The 16189-nt window shown below is 48.0% G+C and overlaps 1 protein-coding gene across 1 annotated transcript in view; it reads right to left on the bottom strand.

The window, feature by feature from the left end:
- Nucleotides 1-16189, bottom strand: part of SNX25 (sorting nexin 25) — a 416995-nt gene that overhangs the window by 76810 nt on the left and 323996 nt on the right. The window lies entirely within an intron of this gene.

The following is a 16189-nucleotide window of genomic DNA, read 5'->3' as shown; positions in this document are numbered from 1 at the left end:
TATATCATGATATATGTGCAATGGTGGATTATAACGTGGGAGCTTTGGTCGTCCATCCAAAGTGCTCACAAGAGAGCTTCATTGAACATTGTGCTGATAAACTGTTACAACAAAACCGCCATGTGCAGCGATCCCTGAAGGCCCAAACAGCAATACAAGATAGCAAAAGTATTTTTCAAAATCTGCAGCATGTCAATTTTTTCCAGTGTTTTTCACCCAATTAAATTAATGAAGAAAAAACATAAGAAAAACTGCATATTTTACTCAGTGTTTTTCCGGCCAACATTCTTGTATTTGCAGCAAATTTTTTCTGCGACAAAAAACAAAAGTGTACACAGTCTTATATTTGATTGGGATTCAAAGAGGAAGAGAGGCCTGAGCTTGTTGGTAAAGTATTACATAGAAATCCATAGTAGAAATGTTATGTAATAAAGCTGCAAGAACAGCGGGTGTTCCCTGCCTGCGCTTACAGCTGGTGTTCCCTGCCTGCGCTTACAGCGGGTGTTCCCTGCCTGCGCTTACAGCGGGTGGTCCCTGCCTGCGCTTACAGCGGGTGTTCCCTGCCTGCGCTTACAGCTGGTGGTCCCTGCCTGCGCTTACAGCTGGTGTTCCCTGCCTGCGCTTACAGCTGGTGTTCCCTGCCTGCGCTTACAGCTGGTGTTCCCTGCCTGCGCTTACAGCTGGTGGTCCCTGCCTGCGCTTACAGCTGGTGGTCCCTGCCTGCGCTTACAGCTGGTGGTCCCTGCCTGCGCTTACAGCTGGTGTTCCCTGCCTGCGCTTACAGCTGGTGGTCCCTGCCTGCGCTTACAGCTGGTGTTCCCTGCCTGCGCTTACAGCTGGTGTTCCCTGCCTGCGCTTACAGCTGGTGTTCCCTGCCTGCACTTACAGCTGGTGTTCCCTGCCTGCGCTTACAGCTGGTGTTCCCTGCCTGCGCTTACAGCTGGTGTTCCCTGCCTGCGCTTACAGCTGGTGTTCCCTGCCTGCGCTTACAGCGGGTGGTCCCTGCCTGCCCTTACAGCAGGTGTTCCCTGCCTGCGCTTACAGCTGGTGTTCCCTGCCTGCGCTTACAGCTGGTGTTCCCTGCCTGCGCTTACAGCGGGTGGTCCCTGCCTGCGCTTACAGCGGGTGTTCCCTGCCTGCGCTTACAGCTGGTGTTCCCTGCCTGCGCTTACAGCGGGTGGTCCCTGCCTGCGCTTACAGCGGGTGGTCCCTGCCTGCGCATACAGCGGGTGGTCCCTGCCTGCGCTTACAGCGGGTGGTCCCTGCCTGCGCTTACAGCGGGTGGTCCCTGCCTGCGCTTACAGCGGGTGGTCCCTGCCTGCGCTTACAGCGGGTGGTCCCTGCCTGCGCTTACAGCGGGTGGTCCCTGCCTGCCCTTACAGCGGGTGGTCCCTGCCTGCCCTTACAGCGGGTGGTCCCTGCCTGCCCTTACAGCGGGTGGTCCCTGCCTGCCCTTACAGCGGGTGGTCCCTGCCTGCACTTACAGCGGGTGGTCCCTGCCTGCACTTACAGCGGGTGGTCCCTGCCTGCACTTACAGCGGGTGGTCCCTGCCTGCACTTACAGCGGGTGGTCCCTGCCTGCAATTACAGCGGGTGGTCCCTGCCTGCACTTACAGCGGGTGGTCCCTGCCTGCACTTACAGCGGGTGGTCCCTGCCTGCACTTACAGCGGGTGGTCCCTGCCTGCACTTACAGCGGGTGGTCCCTGCCAGCACTTACAGCGGGTGGTCCCTGCTGGCACTTACAGCGGGTGGTCCCTGCCTGCACTTACACCTCTCCTGATTCTCTATTCCCTGCCCACTGCCTGCCTCCTGACACTAAGTCACTCAGGTTTCATTGACCTGTCAGTCAAAGACAGGAGGCAGGCAATGGGTGGAGAATAGGGAGAGAGGCAGGAGAAATGCAAGGTAAGGGCCGAATCAGTATTGTACATACGCCTCTCATCTGGGGTATGACATAATGATGAATTTCCCTTTAAACGTTAACAATCACTTACATTTTTATTACATAGGTCACTAGTACACATGAAAATAAGCAGCCATGTAATATATCACAGCAGAGAATTCTGCTTGTGTCTCGGCCAGGACTGATCTTTCATTTCCTAATTTTCATAGTATTCAGTGAAGACGGATTATTACATTAGTGAGAATCTTATCAGTAGTAATTATCATCTCCTATGTAAAGCGGAGGAGGTGATGGTGGAGGAGCTGGAGGCAGAGCTGCTCCCCCGGCCAGCATAGGAGGTGACAGTTGGTACTGATGAGGTTCTATGTAGACCAGAGGGGGCGGGATCTGCCTCTGGCTCCTCCCTCCTCTACTTCACATAGACTTTCATCAGTAGCAGATGTCATCTCCTCTCTCAGTAATGTAACAATTTACCTGTGAATGGAGTATACATGATCAGTCCAGAAGGAGAAAAAAAAGCAGATTTCTCCGATAAGCTATATTACAAAATGGCTTATCTTCATGTGGACAATTGAGTTCTGAAATAGACATTAAAATGATGGCTACTCATTAAGCGTATGGGTTATTTGGTCATTGCCAAGGATTATGCCGTGCGGCACCTACTGCAGTTATCAGCCCTTGAGGCAGAGCAACCTAACGCCATTGCAGACTTTCTTGCCTTCTAATACATAGGATCTGTTATTTAAATATAAATTTAAAAAAAAATAACAATACGAATTGTCTATAACTCATTGCAATTATTGTCACTTGCGAGCAATATTGCACTTACACTTTCCAGGACGCTGTCCCTATTTTATACAGCACTTTTTACTCCTTTGGTGAAAGGTCTCTTCACAAGCAGCCATTTCACAGTATATTAGAACTGTTGTACTTTTCATGAAAATAATTGAGGTCCCCCACAAACATCCCATCTATCTAATATGCCTGCCTCACACATAATGTTCTCCCTATGAAGGCCATGTTATATAAAAGGTCAAACTCTCACTGAGCGGCGAGTGTTCATAGGGAATCCGTACAAATAAAACATGTAATTCACCGTGTAAACTAGGACGCTACATACGAGTGCAGTCCGGGTCTGTTCGGACAGCACACGGAGCCATAGAGTTTCACATACACATCTATTTAAAAGGGAATGTGTCAGCAGGTTTGTGCTATCTCATCTTAGAGCAGCCTGATATAGGCAAAGAGAAGCTGAATCCAAAGATGTATCACTTAGATTATTGGATGCAGCAGTTGTGACTAGGGTTGAGCGAAACGGATCGTTCATTTTCATAAGTCGCCGACTTTTGGCACAGTCGGGTTTCATGAAACCCGACCCGATCCCTGTGTGGGGTCGGCCATGCGGTACGCGACTTTAGCGCCAAAGTCGCGTTTCAATGACGCGAAAAGCGCCATTTCGCAGCCAATGAAGGTGGACGCAGAGTGTGGGCAGCGTGATGACATAGGTCCTGGTCCCCACCATCTTAGAGAAGGGCATTGTAGTGATTGGCTTGCTGTCCGCGGCGTCACAGGGGCTATAAAGGGGCGTTCCCGCCGACCGCCATGTTACTGCTGCTGATCTGAGCATAGGGAGAGGTTGCTGCCGCTTCGTCAGAAGCAGGGATAGCGTTAGGCAGGGTCCATTAACCCCCAAACCGCTTGTGCTGTAGCGATTTCCACTGTCCAACACCACCTTTTGTTTGCAGGGACAGTGGAGGCTACATTTTTTTTTCCTCAGCGCTGTAGCTCATTGGGCTGCCCTAGAAGGCTCCCTGATAGCTGCATTGCTGTGTGTACGCCGCTGTGCAAACCAACTGCTTTTTTCAAAGCACAAATCCTGTTGTTCCTTCCTTTCTGCACAGCTATCTTGTTTGTTTGTCCACACTTTTGATTTAATTTGTGCAGCAGTCCACTCCTTGTTATTGCTGCCTGCCAACCTTGCTGAGATTACTGCAGGGAGATAGTAATTGTAGGACAGTCCCTGTTTTTTTTTTTTTAATTCTCCCTGAAAAAAAAAATCAATAGTGGGAGATTAATCTTGGCATTTGTGCTTGAGTGCCAGTCGTGTGTGCCATCTCTCTCCAATTGTGGGGCACAGAAAGCCTAGTGTGTATAATCCTTTTTTTTTTTTTTTTTTTTAATTCTCCCTAAAAAAAAAAAAAAATAGTGGGAGATTACCGTAAGATTGGCATTTCTGCTAGAGTGCCAGTCCTGTGTGTGCCATCTCTCTCCAATTTTGGGGCACAGAAAGCCTAGTGTGTAATACTGGCCCTGATTTCTTGGCAATTCTCCCTAACAAAAAAAAGTAGTGGGAGATTAAGATTGGCATTTCTGCTAGAGTGCCAGTCCTGTGTGTGCCATCTCTCTCCAATTTTGGGGCACAGATAGCCTAGTGTGTAAAATTGGGCCTGATTTCTTGACAATTCTCCCAGAAACAAAAAAAAAAGTGGGAGATTAAGATTGGCATTTGTGCTTGAGTGGCAGTCCTGCGAGCGTGGCATCTCTCTCAACTTGTGGGCCACAGAAAGCCTAGTGTCTGCAATACTGTTTTTTTTTTTTTTTTTTTTTGGGGGGGGGGGTTAATTCTCCCTTAAAAAAAAAAAAAAAAAAATATGGGAGATTAATATTGGCATTTTTGCTCGAGTGACAGTCCTGCGTGTGTGGCATCTCTCTCAAATTGTGGGCCACGGAAAGCCTAGTGTCTTTTTTTTTTATTTTGGTTTTAAATTCTCCCTGAAAAAAAATAAATAGTGGAAGATTAATATTGGCATTTGTGCTTCAGTGCAAGTCGTGTGTGCCATCTCTCTCAAATTGTGGGCCACAGAAAGCCTAGTGTCTTTTTTTTTTTGGGGGGGGGGGGGGTTTAAATTCTCCCTGAAAAAAAATAAATAGTGGGAGATTAATATTGGCATTTGTGCTTCAGTGCCAGTCCTGCGTGTGTGGCATCTGTCTCATTTTGTGCCACAGAAAACCGAGTGTGTAACATTGTGCCTGATTTTCCTTGCAGTCTCACCCACCTATAAAGGGATATCTAAATCCTACAGAAGTTTGAGTTCACCTTGTAAGTTGTTTTACAGTAACAAATACCGTTACTTTGGTTACGTTTTTAAAACAATGAAGAAGTCTGGTGGAAGAGGTCGTGGCCGTTCATTGCCAGCTGGTAATGATGGCAGTGGTGGTGGAGCATCAGGTGGTCGTGGGAAAAACAATATAGCACCTAAGTCTTGAGCTGTGGAGCCAGGTTCGTCGTCTGGCTACACAAGGCCTCGAACGCTCCCTTTTCTGGGAGTAGGAAAACCGCTTTTAAAGCCAGAGCAGCAAAAGCAAGTTTTGGCTTTCCTTGCTGACTCAGCCTCTAGCTCTTTTGCCTCCTCTTCTGAAACTGGTAAATGTAAAAGCAGCGCGTCGTTAGTGGATGTTCACGCTCAGGGACAAGTCACTCCATTGTCCTGTTCAGCAAAAACAACAACAGAGAAGGATGCGTCAGGCGACACAACGGGTTACTCCATGGAACTCTTTACACATACCGTTCCTGGGTTAGAAAGTGAAACAGTTAACAGGCCATGCCCATTACAAGTTGAATCGGACATGGAGTGCACAGATGCACAGCCACAGCCAGATTACTATGCTGTTCCTTTGACTCAGACCACCATATTGCCCTCGCAGTGTACTGATCCAGAATCAGACCCTGATGAGACTATGGTGCCCCGTCACAAACGCTATACCACCGGCTTACATGGTAAGACAGACGAAGTTGCACATGAGATAGAAGAGGAGGTCATAGATGACCCAGTTGTTGACCCCGATTGGCAGTCATTGGGGGAACAGGGTGCAGGCGGCAGTAGTTCTGAAGCGGAGGAGGAAGGGCCGCAGCAGGCATCAACATCGCAACAGGTTCTATCTGCCGGGCCCGTATCTGGCCCAAAACGCGTGGCAATGCCAAAACCAGTTGGAGGACAGCGTGGCCATCCGGTTAAAGAAGCTCAGTCTGCAATGCCTGAAAAGTTATCCAATGGTAGAAAGAGTGCAGTCTGGCATTTTTTTAAACAACATCCAAATGATCAGCGCAAAGTCATCTGTCAAAAATGTTCAACTACCTTAAGCAGAGGTCAGAATCTGAAAAGTCTAAATACAAGTTGCATGCATAGACATTTAACCACCATGCATTTGCAAGCCTGGACTAACTACCAAACGTCCCTTTAGGTTATAGCACCCTCGGCCAATGAAGCTAGTCAGCAACGCTACATCCCTTCCGTCACTGTAAGGCCACCATTTTCCGCACCATCTGCAGTATCTGTGCAGGTTTCGTTGCCAGGCCAAAGCAGTCAGGGTCAGGGAATCACCAGTTTCGTAGTAGGAAACACTGCATCTAGGGCACTGGCAAGAATACCGTCTCCAACCGTCTCTCAGTCTGCCATGTCCACCGGCACCCCCACTAGTTCCACGATCTCCAGCTCTCCAGTCCAGCTCACCCTACATGAGACTCTCGTTAGAAAAAGGAAGTACTCATCCTCGCATCAGTGTACACAGGGTTTGAACGCCCACATAGCTAGACTAATCTCGTTAGAGATGATGCCCTACCGGTTAGTTGAAAGCGAAGCTTTCAAAGCCCTGATGGACTACGCTGTACCACGCTACGAGCTACCCAGTCGACACTTCTTTTCAAGAAAAGCCATCCCAGCCCTCCACCAGCATGTTAAAGAGCGCATCGTCCATGCACTCAGGCAATCTGAGTACAAAGGTGCACCTGACAACAGATGCATGGACCAGTAGGCATGGCCAGGGACGTTACGTGTCCATCATGGCACACTGGGTGAATGTGGTGGATGCAGGGTCCACAGGGGACAGCAATACAGCAATATTGGGACAGTTCTGCCTAGCCCACGGTCTAGGAAACAGTTGGCTGTAGCCGTTCGCCCCCCCTCCTCCTCATCATCCTGCAGAAGCGAGAACTCGTCCACAGACCGCAGTCGCACAACCACTCCATCCGCAGCTGCCACTGTTGCACACCAGGTGTCCCATTATGGGGCAGCTGCTGACAAGCGTCAGCAGGCTGTATTGGCTATGAAGTGTTTGGGCGACAACAGACACACCGCGGAAGTTCTGTCCGAGTTCTTGCAGAAAGAAACGCAGTCGTGGCTGGGCACTGTAGATCTTGAGGCAGGCAAGGTAGTGAGTGATAACGGAAAGAATTTCATGGCTGCCATCGCCCTTTCCCAACTGAAACACATTCCTTGCCTGGCTCACACCTTAAACCTGGTGGTGCAGTGCTTCCTGAAAAGTTATCCGGGGTTATCCGACCTGCTCCTCAAAGTTCGCAGACTTTGCTCGAATATCCGCAGTTCCCCTGTACACTCCAGCCGTATGCAGACCTATCAGCGGTCTTTGAACCTTCCCCAGCATCGCCTAATCATCGACGTTGCAACAAGGTGGAACTCAACACTGCACATGCTTCAGAGACTGTGCGAACAGAGGCGGGCTGTTATGTATTTGTGGGAGGATATACATACAAGGGCAGGCAGTAGGATGGCAGATATGGAGTTGTCAGGTGTGCAGTGGTCGAAGGTACAAGACATGTGTCAAGTCCTTCAGTGTTTTGAGGAATGCACACGGCTGGTAAGTGCAGACAACGCCATAATAAGCATGAGCATCCCCCTAATGCGTCTGCTGATGCAAAGTTTGACGCACATAAAGGAGCAGGCGTCTGCAGCAGAGGAAGAGGAAAGCCTTGATGACAGTCAGCCATTGTCTGGTCAGGGCAGTGTACAGGACGAGGTAGCGGGCGAACAGGAGGAGGAGGACGAGGAGGATGATGGGGATGAGTATTTTTTTTAATGAGGAAGCTTCTCCGGGGCCACTGGAAATTGGTGGCGTGGCAAGGCCGGGTTCTGGTTTTTTGAGGGACACAAGTGACGTAGATTTGCTTGAAACTGCCCCTCAACCCAGCACAACCGCAGATTTGACAACTGGAACTTTGGCCCACATGGCGGATTATGCCTTACGTATCCTCAAAAGGGACACACGCATTATTAAAATGATGACTGATGACAATTACTGGTTGGCCTGCCTCCTTGATACTCGCTATAAAGGCAAATTGCAAAATATTATGCCACATGAGAACTTGGAACAAATATTAGCAACCAAACAATCAACTCTTGTTGACCGTTTGATTCAGGCATTCCCAGCACACAGCGCCGGTGGTGGTTCTCACACGAGCTGCAGGGGACAGCAGACCAGAGGTGTTAGAGGTGCACAAATCAGAAGTGGCGTTGGACAGAGGGGTTTTCTGACCAGGTTGTGGAGTGATTTTGCTATGACCGCAGACAGGACAGGTACTGCAGCATCAATTTAAAGTGACAGGAGACAACATTTGTCCAGTATGGTTACTAACTATTTTTCATCCCTTATCGATGTTCTCCCTCAATCGTCATTCCCATTTGATTACTGGGCATCCAAATTAGACACCTGGCCAGAATTGGCAGAATATGCATTGCAGGAGCTTGCTTGCCCAGCAGCTAGTGTGCTATCAGAAAGAGTATTCAGTGCTGCTGGTTCAATATTAACCGAAAAAAGGACTCGTCTGGCTACCCAAAATGTTGATGATCTAACCTTCATTAAAATGAACCACTACTGGATTTCGAATTATTTTGCCCCACCTTTCCCGGCTGACACCTAGCTTTCCAATGAAAAGGTCTTGCTTCTGGACTGCTCTGACTGAGTTTTCCAATCTCGTAATTTGCAGCAGCTGTTTGTCCAGCATACGACATGTTTACACCTCCCTAAATGGCCAAACTCCCCCCACGGGGCCGTGGTCTCGCCACTTGGCGCAAGCACCCGTGAGAGTGCCGTTTGTCTGAAGAGGTGGGTGTGCACGCTTTTGGTCGACGGCACTGCCACTGGGTCCCTCATAGTACAATAAAGTGTCTCTGGTGGTGGTGGCGCGCAACCAACGTCAGACACACCGTTGTAACATGAGGGGCTCTGGGCCTGTACCGCCGGCCACAAGACAGTTTCCCTCCCCCCCCCCCCAGCTCAAACAGTGCTCTACGATTTGCAAAATTATCTCTCACAGCTCCACCAATGTTTAGTCTATGCGCTGACATCCTTCAATGCCTGGCACTGACAATACCAATGTGTTGGCATGTATGATGCTACTTAAAATAGTCTGGGGCAGTGTCCTATATTTACACCAGTAAATACTTTGCGCCAAATTACTAGGTCAGAAACACAGCAGAGGAGCCCACCCCTGTACCTAAGTATGCCACCCTTTTGTTTTTTGGTTTTGTTGTATTGCGAGACATTAACATCTATTTATTTTTTGAGAGTACTAACTGTCAGACACTCATTACAATCTGCCTCCGCTGACAACACCAATGCTGCCTGTGTACCCCTGCAAGATAATTCCAAGTGCATAGAGCCTACTTTTGTTGTGTCAGGCCTACTAAGCCTGTCTTCGGTCCCTCCTTCCAATAGTCCTCCACTGACCACACCACTGCTGCCCGTGTACCCCTGGAAGCTATTTTAAAGTGCCTATAGCCTACTTTTGTTATGTTAGGCCTACTAAGCCTGTCTGCGGTCCCTCCTTCCAATAGTCCTCCACTGACCATACCAATGCTGCCCGTGTACCCCTGGAACCTATTTTAATGTGCCTACAGCCAACTTTTGTTATGTTAGGCCTACTAAGCCTGTCTGCGGTCCATCCTTCCAATAGTCCTCCACTGACCACACCACTGCTGCCCGTGTACCCCTGGAAGCTATTTTAAAGTGCCCACAGCCTACTTTTGTTATGTTAGGCCTACTAAGCCTGTCTGCGGTCCCTCCTTCCAATAGTCCTTCACTGACCAGACCACTGCTGCCCGTGTACCCCTGGAACCTATTTTTAAGGGCCTACAGCCTACTTTTGTTATGTTATGCCTACTAAGCCTGTCTGCGGTCCTTCCTTCCAATAGTCCTCCACTGACCTGACCAATGCTGCCCGTGTACCCCTTGAACCTATTTTAATGTGCCTACAGCCTACTTTTGTTATGTTAGGCCTACTAAGCCTGTCTGCGGTCCCTCCTTCCAATAGTCCTCCACTGACCAGACCAATGCTGTCTGTGTACCCCTGGAACCTATTTTAAATTGCATAGAGCATCCTTTTTTTAATTGTAGGCGTACTAAGTCTGTCTGCAGTCCATAATTGAAATTGTCCTCCACTGACCAGAGCAATGCTGCCTGTGTACCCCTGTAACCTTTTTTAAACTGCATTTAGCCAAATTTTTTGTTTAAGGCCTACTACCTGTGTCTGTCTGCGCCACTCAATACAGCTGTCCTCCTCTGAAAAAAGCTGAGCGTCAATAGTCTGGTTTTCAGCCTATATGAATTTGAAAACTGCATTGGGGCTACTACTTCGGTAGGGCCTACTAACGGTGTCTGCCGCTCCAAGGTGTTCTCCAGGTTGCCTCTCCATAGCTTCGATCTTCTAGCTCTCGTTAAGTAGTTATTGAAACAACACTGCATTAGGCCTACAAGTTGGGTCTGGGTTGTAGAGACGGTGTCTGCCGCTCCAAGGTGTTCTCCAGGTTGCCTCTCCATAGCTTCGATCTTCTAGCTCTCGTTAAGTAGTTGTTGAAACAACGCTGCATTAGGCCTACAAGTTGGGTCTGGGTTGTAGAGACGGTGTCTTCCGCTCCAAGGTGTTCTCCAGGTTGACTCTCCATAGCTTCGATCTTTTAGCTCTCGTTCAGTAGTTGTTGAAACAACACTGCATTAGGCCTACAAGTTGGGTCTGGGTTGTAGAGACGGTGTCTTCTGCTCCAAGGTGTTCTCCAGGTTGCCTCTCCATAGCTTCGATCTTCTAGCTCTCGTTCAGTAGTTGTTGAAACACTGCATTAGGCCTACAAGTTGGGTCTGGGTTGTAGAGACGGTGTCTGCCGCTCCAAGGTGTTCTCCAGGTTGCCTCTCCATAGCTTCGATCTTCTAGCTCTCGTTAAGTACTTGTTGAAACAACACTGCATTAGGCCTACAAGTTGGGTCTGGGTTGTAGAGACGGTGTCTGCCGCTCCAAGGTGTTCTCCAGGTTGCCTCTCCATAGCTTCGATCTTCTAGCTCTCGTTAAGTAGTTGTTGAAACAACACTGCATTAGGCCTACAAGTTGGGTCTGGGTTGTAGAGACGGTGTCTGCCGCTCCAAGGTGTTCTCTAGGTTGCCTCTCCATACCTTCGATCTTCTAGCTCTCGTTCAGTAGTTGTTGAAACAACACTGCATTAGGCCTACAAGTTGGGTCTGGGTTGTAGAGACGGTGTCTGCCGCTCCAAGGTGTTCTCCAGGTTGCCTCTCCATAGCTTCGATCTTCTAGCTCTCGTTCAGTAGTTGTTGAAACAACACTGCATTAGGCCTACAAGTTGGGTCTGGATTGTAGAGACGGTGTCTCCCGCTCCAAGGTGTTCTCCAGGTTGCCTCTCCATAGCTTCGATCTTCTAGCTCTCGTTAAGTAGTTGTTGAAACAACACTGCATTAGGCCTACAAGTTGGGTCTGGGTTGTAGAGACGGTGTCTTCCGCTCCAAGGTGTTTTCCAGGTTGCCTTTCCTGAGCTTCTATCTTCAGGCTCTTGTTAAATAGTTGTTAAATGGAACAACTGCATTTGGCCTACTAGTTGGGTTGGGGCCTACTAACAGTGTCTGCCGCTCCTTGCTGTTCTCCTGGTTTCCTGTCCTGAAATTCCATTTTCAGGCTCTCGTTAAGTAGTTGTTAATGTTAGACTGCATTTGGCCTACTAGTTGGGTTGGGGCCTACTATCGGTGTCTGCCGCTCCTTGCTGTTCTCCTCCACTGAACAAAGCTGTGCCGCCTGTTTACTACTGTTGCCAATTTTGAACTGCATTTAGACTACTTACTGATTTGGGCCTACTCTCTGTGTCAGCCTCTCATTACAGTTGTCCTCCACTGCAATGCCCCCTGGTTAGTCCTGTTACCAATTTTGAACTGCATTTAGCCCACTTTATTCTTTGGGTCTATATCTGTGTTTCCTCCTCATCCTGCCCATTGCCCAGGCAGTGATAGATGAGTCTGCTGGTACATTGACCCATAACGCAAAATTCCCCGTGCACGCTACACAGTAAGATTGTGACCCTGCTGAAAGTCAGGTTCCTCTTCCCGCATACCATACCACCTTACACGGGGACAAAGAGGAAGGTGCAGATTCAAGTGCAGGTTCCTTCATCAGGTGGGGGGAGGAATACTCGTTGGCGACGTCACTGGCACAGGGCCCCTCATAGTACGCAAAAGTGTCGCTGCCGGTGGGAGGCGCCCCCGCCGTGCAAACACACCGCCGTACTTTGAGGGGCCCTGTGCCAGTGCCAATGCCAACGAGTGGGCCCCCCCCTGCTTGCTCAGGATCACAGCACTTGCAAAGTTGAAATACTTACCTCTCCCTGCTCCACTGCCGTGACTTGGTCCAGATTTCCTGGGCCCACTAAATACTTGAACCAGCCCTACCCCCCACAACTTTAGCCAAATGACTCCCAATTTCCAATGCCTTACTATTATTATAAGGTAAATTAAGATTGACAAGCTTCAGTAACAAGAATGGATGTTTTTGCCATTAAAATGGGCACTGTACATGTTTTCCTGGCCTCCACCTACTGCTGACTATGCTCCCCCATTGACTTGCATTGGGTTTCGTGTTTCGGTCGATCCCCGACTTTTCACGATAATCGGCCGATTCCACTCGACTCGACTGTTGAGATAGTCGGGTTTCGCGAAACCCGACTCGACCCTAAAAAACTAAAAGTCGCTCAACTCTAGTTGTGACATAATCAGAGTTCTTAGATACAGCATGTAGCAGAGCTGAGAAAGCTAGGCTCTGTATGTACTTTGTCAATTGACAGTGAGCCTTTTATCACAGGAGTTGGCGGAGTCGGACCAGTGCTCACACGCCAGCTAGTCACAGCAATGATAATTTCCTGGTGATAAAGCCTTCATTATAAGTAAACTAAACTACAGCACACAGCCTGATAAGTGACACATCCTTGAATTCAGTGTTTTAACCTCTACCTCATGATATCCTCAGATAGCAAAAAACCTGCTGACAGATTCCCTTTAAAAACTGATCGGTGCCTCAGGTACATGACTCACAGCATGTCCTATTCTGTTTTGCAGATCAATTTCAGCCATTAAAGTCTATTGGGATCCCTATAAAATGTATAAAAACATGTGTTCCATGGTCCACTGTTTGCATAAATAAAAGTTCACATACTTCAGAGCATATAAATCAAACATGTGCTGTCCGATTTTTGCTTGCATAGCACACTGACCCTTGTCATTCAATAGGGTTCACCAATTTTTCTCTTGGTGATCGCACACAGATGTCACATGGATATAATAGACACACAGATGACAAGCCTATAAAAATCGGATGTAAATCATACGAGTTTTCAAGATGAAAACTGATGTAACACAGACATAACGGATGGCACATGAGAAAAGCGGTTCCTTTCTCAAGGATGTAAACATTGTCAGTAGGGTTGAGCGAAACAGATCGGCACTTTTCAAAAGTCGCCGACTTTTAGCAAAGTCGGGTTTTGTGAAACCCGACCTGATCCCACTCTGGGATCGGGTCGGCGATCTGTACTTTAAAGTCGGGTTTCGTTTATATATATATATATATATATATATATATATATATATATATATATATACACGCACATTTCCCAGTTCTTCATGTATGTAAAATAGCTGCCAGCTATCACTTTGCTCAGTGTGGCCTGTAATCTGAGGCATCCCCCAGTTCTGGGCTCGTCCCTCTAAGAGCAGGTGGGAGTGTCTCAGACTACCAGTGACCAGTGTGCATGATTTAGCCTGCGACCAGCCTTTGGTATCCTGCACACACAAACCTCACATCCAGCATTTGTTACTGGCCGGCACATGTGAAAAGTCTGAATCTAGGACAGGGCCGGACTGGCCATTTGGCAATTCTGGCAAATGCCAGAAGGGCCTGTCTGGATGTGGGCCGCCTTGTCTGCTACATTGTTAACATAATCCATGTCTAAAGACACCCAGATTGTTAAAAGTTGTAACGGAGCACAAGGTTGCTGACTCCGTTACTTACCCTAGCAGGCCATGGGTATCATTAGAAATATTGGTCTTGTAGTAAATCTTCATTTCCTCCATCCAGGGTAATATTAGTAATATATCCCATCTGGTGCTTGGGGACGGGGACATCATGGGCCTGTGTGATTTCACATGCCAGGGCTGAATTTCTGTCCCAGTCTGTACCTGATCTAGGAGCAGGCTGTGACCTGCATTTTAGGGGGTGAGTGATGAATATAAAATTTCAGATTGAAACTTAGTGCACTTTTTTTTTCTTTTCAAAGTAACCAGTAATGAGTGTAAGAATCCTCTTGCTCGATCAATGGTGTCCATTAGTGAATATGTCTCCCAGTGGGGAATTGTGCAGCGTAATACTGACAATTAGGGTTGAGCGACTTTTCATTTTTTGAGATCGAGTCGGGTTTCGTGAAACCCGACTTTCTCAAAAGTCGGGTCGAGTGAAATCGGCCGATCTTATTGAAAAGTCGGGGTCGGGGATCGGCAGGAAACACGAAACCCAATGCAAAGTCATTGGGAAATTTTCTTTTTTTATATTTGCTTCAGTGCGATATATCAGAAAAGCCGGTGTTCGGGTTGGCGGAACGCACCAAATATATAGTTTATTAGATGGAATTGGTGCGTTCGCAACCCGGGATCCACCGTGCAGGAAAGTACCTGCTGCTAAGTAAGACGGACTATATGGCGGTACTATAAGTATACATACAAGGGTTAACTTCACCCTGCGTGAAGGAAGCGATCCTGTTGCGTCACAGGACCGCGGTACCGCACATAGAGCGCGAGCAATAAGTCAGCGAACACAACCCCAACTAGGATTGAAGTCCGATTAGACCACTGCTGGCACAACACCGCAACTGGGTGTGTAAGGAAACTATCGAAATAGTAAATAAAGGCACGAGAGTGCGTGCGGTGCCGCACAAACGGACGCCGCTAACCACCCAGGCTTGGGTAAGGAAAGCGCACGGCGCCGTACAGGCGGTCACAGCAACTAGACGCTGTTATGTGTGTTTTGTGCTGATGGCTAGTCGGGCGCTAGATAGCTACCATCATCCGCAAACAGTCAACAACACTAGGGAGGGATATTTAGGAGCTTTCATCCATCGACATACATCCATCTACACACACACATATTTTCAAGACAATACTAGCGCATGGCCGTGCGGTCATGCGCAGTTTATATAGTTGCAGCACAGGAAGCTGCTACTGAAGTTTTTGCCCTTTCAGGACCTTCCAGAAGGACCAATGGAAAGTGCTGCAGTACCTGAGCATGTTTTGCCCTTTCAGGACCTTCCAGGAGGACCAATGTAATGTACTGCAGCACCTGAGCATGTGAGCGAACATGTGGCCCTCGACCTCCAATGGGAGACCCTGCCCTGGGCATGCTCAGTGTGCGTAAACAAGGACTTAGTCCCAGAGAGGCTCGCTCGCCGCAGATCAGTGCAGGGTACCATAGGAAAGCCAGAAAAGGCAGTAGTGACCCTATGCACCGAATCAGCCTCAGCGAGACGCTGGGAGCGACGTCTCCGCTGAGCAAAGCCCACTGCGGCCGATACTGAATGGGAGACCGCAGCAGACACGGATCGAGATTCCCCCTGTGCAGCAGAGGAAACTTGACTCCTAACAGCCGGTAATTCAATTGCCGGCTTTTCATTTCTCCTGCCTAAACCCGACATGATATGAGACATGGTTTACATACAGTAAACCATGTCATATCCCCCTTTGTTTTTTGCATATTTCACACTACTAATGTTAGTAGTGTAGACACAGTGGAAAAAAACCCCATTGCATATTTAATATGCCAAAAGTGGGGATACTAAGTAGTATCAACCCACATTCACAATATTTTATTGACTCCGTAATGTAACTAAATAAATAAGAGAAAAACTGGAGTAACCAATAAATAAGTAAGAAAGTACAAAATTTATTTTAAAAAAATCAAAGAAAAACACATATAATAAAATTGTCAATCAGGACAAGGACATGGAAGTACATACAGTAGTGAGGTGCACATGGGAGTTCAGAGGTAGTACATCTATCGGATTTACATTTGAATGCTTGTCCATGTGCTCTGTAAGTAGAGCCAAAAATAAGGCACAATAAATAAAGCCCAAGTATTGTATAACAATGCGGGGATCCACAGAAGCAGCGGGAGCTCTATA

This window comes from Ranitomeya imitator, chromosome 1 (genome assembly GCF_032444005.1).
Source record: "Ranitomeya imitator isolate aRanImi1 chromosome 1, aRanImi1.pri, whole genome shotgun sequence".
Classification (NCBI taxonomy): Eukaryota; Metazoa; Chordata; class Amphibia; order Anura; family Dendrobatidae; genus Ranitomeya; species Ranitomeya imitator.
This window is presented reverse-complemented; position numbering and strand designations above follow the sequence as displayed.